Source organism: Caretta caretta, chromosome 12, assembly GCF_965140235.1.
Source record: "Caretta caretta isolate rCarCar2 chromosome 12, rCarCar1.hap1, whole genome shotgun sequence".
In the NCBI taxonomy this organism is placed as follows: Eukaryota; Metazoa; Chordata; order Testudines; family Cheloniidae; genus Caretta; species Caretta caretta.
The window spans coordinates 38,701,514-38,706,548 of record NC_134217.1 but is presented as its reverse complement, the minus strand read 5'-3'; positions in this window follow the sequence as shown (position 1 = coordinate 38,706,548).

Here is a 5,035-nt window from a genome sequence, read left to right as displayed (position 1 = left end):
CAGTCGTACTGTACCGTCTGCTGCCACAAGGCAAGGGGTTGCTGCTACTGTGTAGCAATGCCGTACCGCGTCTGCCAGCACCCAGGAGACATAGGGTGACGGTTACCTGAGCGGGCTCCATGCTTGCCGTGGTATGGCGTCTGCACAGGTAACTCAGGAAAAAAGGCGCGAAATGATTGTCTGCCCTTGCTTTCACGGGGGGAGGGAGGGAACGGGGGGCTGACGATATGTACCCAGAACCACCCGCGACAATGTTTTAGCCCCATCAGGCATTGGGATCTCAACCCAGAATTCCAATGGGCAGCGGAGACTGCGGGAACTGTGGGATAGCTACCCACAGTGCAACGCTCCGGAAGTCGACGCTTGCCTCGGTACTGTGGAAGCGCTCTGCCGAGTTAATGCACTTAATGCACTTAGAGCATTTTCTGTGGGGACACACACACTCGAATATATAAAACCGATTTCTAAAAAACCGACTTCTATAAATTCGACCTAATTTCGTAGTGTAGACATACCCTAAAGCACAATTTGTGTTTAGCTACAGCAGATCTCCAGAAAGGCATCCAGTCTTGGTTTGAAACATCAGGAGATGGAGAACCACCTCTCACCACTGCCCTTGGTAGTTTTGTTAAGTGGTTAACACTCAGTTTCTAATTTGAACTGGTCTGATTTTAGCTTCCTGCCATTAACTCTTGTTCTGCCTTTCTCTGCTAGATGAAAGAGCCCTTCAGCACCAGTATTATCTCCCCAAAAAGATACTTATACACTCTAAATCAAGTCGCCTCTGAGTCTTACCCGGTACTTATCCCTGTGTTTGAGGACTTGATCACTGTACATTGCATAGACAGGTGCTGTCCCAGGGTGCTCCCTTGTGGCCCGGCATGGTCCTGCAAGCACCCTTCCTCAATTCCCCTCTGAAGTTAAAAAAACAAAGCAAAACTCTCACTTTATACCCAGAGCTGTTGAAACACTATTCCCTCCCTCTCGGAGTCTAATTTATTCTGCTCTCCCACAAGAGCTCCCCTGTTAGATTCATGGTTTTACAGTCGTCCTCCTTGGGGCCTAGCCATCCCCAGGGCTGCAATCTCTCCCCTTGGATGCTGGGGTTATGCAGCCCTCCTTCTTGGGCATGTGTCCAGACTGAGCATTTCCCTCAACAGCCTCCTGGCAGCTCCCTTGACTGAGCTTAGAGCCTCCTTTTGAGTCACCCACCTGCACCTGGTCAATTAATCAGTCTCTTGAACTTCCCAGCTGGGTCTAATAACCACTAACACCTGTCTGTGCTGGCTGGGAGAGAGGGGACCCTTGTCCCAACCACTCTACTGACTCCTGCTATCAGATCCTTAAAGGACCCAGACACTAACTGCTCACTGGAACCATCTTCCTCTGTCCCAATTACTGCTACATTTGCTTCCCTGGACATGGAACAGGGTAACTGGCCTCTCAGATTATCTTCTCTGGCCTTAAAGGCTAGTGCTGCAATATACACTGATTAATGCAGGAAAGATTCAAAGGGGCTTAGATCCAAATGCCGCCAAATCCTGGGAAAATTGAGATTCCAGAACAAACTTTGCTAGTCAGGTGCATATCTGTAGCACAAAGACGGCTCATATTTATAAGGTGTTGTACACTCTCACTCGACTCAGTCACTGCCAAAAGAGAGGGAGAAACTTAAATACTCAGAGCTAATCAGAGCAGAAGGATTAGGGTGGCTGGAATAGAGATATTTGTATATTTAAAGTGACATTATTGAAAAATAAAATTGCTGTTAAATAACAGCAGTTATGCAAGTCAGACACTCACGACCAGACGGAGAGCAGGCAATTTCAGAACTGTTAGGGGGATGGGCAGGGGAGACAAAACCATAGAGCTCTGCACCAGGATGATCCAGGCTCTCTGATTAAGACTCCTGTATGTCGTTAAGAGCGTGACCCTCAGCTAGGAGTAGAAAGACAGTTGGGTGGATGGGGAGGTGCAAGGGTGGAAATGGGGGGTGTGGGAAAGAAAGACCATCCCTGAGATCATGATTTTGGTTGCCATCTAAGAACCTAGATTGAGAGATAAGCTGCCTTCTCTGTGCAAGGTGATTTACTGTTTATCAGCATCTCATTATCAACAGGGATGCTCCGAAGGTTTAATTTTGCTACAGTAGGCAGCTCGGGGGAAATACAAAACTGGTTATATTAATAATTAATGGCTGACACACACATTCCAGCTGTGACATTTATCCTGGTTGTTAAATACGCCAAGCAGCAAGAGAGAGCACTCCCCATGCACAACGTAAAGCCTACAGCTGTTTTCTCTGTTAAAAGCTGTTTGGCACCCAGCAGCCCATGGGTTTATGATTTATTTTTTTAAAATTTGAAGTAGTTGACCTCACTTCTCTGGTAGGATCAATGCAGTAACAACCGTTCTATTTTTTATTGGATTCAAAAAGAAATATTATTGAGAAAGGGGGAGAAACATCCAGGCAAAGAGAGGGGAAAAAGCAGCATTGTTCAGCTAAAAATGGAATCCGAAGTTCTGAAGGGAGAGGCATGGCTGTGCCAAATTCAGGCAACAAAGGCATCTGGGCAGCTTATATGTATGTTGAAAAAAATGACAGTTCAAATTCATATTTCACACACACACTGGGCTGGTGCTGGCCAGCTCCCCAACTTCGCCTCGCTTCTTCAGGAAGCCTGCAGTAAATTTTATATCTAGTTCACAGTTTAAAATGAGATTATTTTTAGACAAAAGTTTAGGAAAGGTATTTTTTCCCCTTCGGAAGTGGTTAACGGGAAAGTCCCTCTGGTTTCCAGTCCCCTGCTCCAATTCCAGGTTCTACGTTATGACGCATAGGGCAATCTGGGAAGCAAAGGCCAATGAATCCTAAATACAAATGAGACTCATAGAGGGAGCTTGGCTTTAAAAAGTGGGGAGCCAGGGAGTAAGCAGTGATTTTGTTTTCAAAATTAAATACCATAGATGTTCAGACTGTGACCCACAAAGCGAAAGTGAATAATCTCTCCTTAGTTAGTTTACACCATGGATAATGGTGCAGAGGTGTCAGGTTTAACTCAGAATTTCCTAGCTTTTGTTGATCTCTTTCACAACCAGATTATTTAAAGATTTTTGTTGTGTTTAAAAATTGAATTAAAAATTTGAAAGAAAATATTCCACCGAAGGCTATTTAGTGGATAGTCATTCAGGCCCACTCCAGGCTGCTGGACAGTTTGTTAAAACACTTAAAAACATGCATTTTTTACCTGAAAACTAGATGAGGTTCTGGGGTTTTTCCAGTGTACTGGATAACTGTAGTATCTGTAACAATAAGCAAAACCTTAAGCATGTTTTCTTCTCATGTTCTCTGTATTTAGCTCAAAAAACCAAATTTGTTTAAACAATATTGGAGAATCATTTTCCTTTGCCAGTTTCTTTTAAGCATTTTTTTTCTTTTTCATAGAAAACAAGCATGAGAAAATTTTCACAACTGGAATACATCTTGTTTAAAAAAACAAAGGAGATGTAATATTTGCTCTTGATCAAGATTTCCCATGTAAAGCTGCAGCTGAGAGCAAATTCTTTTTTGTCCATTTCCAGCCAAATATATCCTGCTGCGGAAGAAAACATTATCAAAAATCCCAGGGTACTTTTTGAAAGAATAGGGGTGTTAACCCCAGTGTTCTGGCCAAATTGTAAATGGGTAATTACATTCCAACCACTTAAATTCTCCCTGTAATTTCAACTTGTTGCAGGATTCTTTACCGCTGTACCTAAGTCTTATGTATTGTTGTTGTTCATTGTTAATTAGTTGTGCTTTTGTGGGGCACCAAGCATTTCATATACGTACTGTCAAACTGTGTTTAGTTGAGAGATCACTTACCTTATCTTGTACCACTACATTCAAAAAAGAAAAGGCCTCAATTTACCCCAAACCCCAGAGTATCTAAATGACTTTCACATCCCCAGTCTCATCCAAATAAATGAATTTGACTGCAGATAGCTGGTCTAAATCAGCAGAACTTGTAATGTGCTTTAGGATCCATTTGGACAAAGGGAGCTCTATATAAGATCATTATTATGTCTGACATTTAAAAATGCAAGAGGCACACAGATTGCCAAAGAAATAATTGTCTAAAATCAAATTCTGCAAGGATTTTTTTTTTAATGCTAGTTGCCACATTGCACTTCCTAATGCAAAGCTCACAAGAAGCTCTGTGAACCAGATAGTCACCAATGCAGCAAGCAGGATTCAGAGGGATGCATTTCAGGTACTCCCCGATTGAAACAAGTATTTACCAGGGGTTTGGTAAGCATTCCCTACTTTAAAGGGATTCTAACAGGATTAATAGCCTAAAACCAAACCTAAGGAACAAATTTAGCTGTCGTTTGGGTTACAGCAGACGCGGTGAGCCATTGTCTATTCTACCGCTACTACTTTTGCAGCACAAAGTGACACTACGATAAATCAAAAAAAGAGATTTTTTTTTTAAGATAGTTTAAACTTGAGCTCCAGTCCATCAAACTTTAATACACTTGTGGTTTGATGCTTTCAGTGCTGAGAGGTCTGAACTGTCATTGACTTCAAGGGGAGAGAAAGATTGTAGGTCTTCAGAGGTGCTCCAGTCCCTCAGCAAATGCAGTCCTGGGATGTGGAGATCGATCTCACCTCAGTCCCAAGATTCCTAAAACTTCCTTTTACTTATTATATTTTAAAGCATTTTGTGATGTTTTCATTTTGTCTTCAGTACTTACACAGTGATGCATTTCAGAATACCAGGAGATGATTCTCTGCTCTGATCCCTGAGCTTAAGTTCTGTATCAACTTGTAGGAACTTTCAGCTAGCGCACCATTAGAAACCATAAAAGCTTGACTTATTGCAGGAAGTTTAAATGCAGCTACCTCACCTTTCCTGTTCCTTTGGCTTCTGTTGCACATTGCACGGGCTCTCAGACTTTGCAAAGCCCTCCACGGATTTCACTATTGCGTTCAGTTTTACATACAAGGTGTTCAGAGCTATGCTGATGGGCAGCAGTATAAAACTCTAAAACA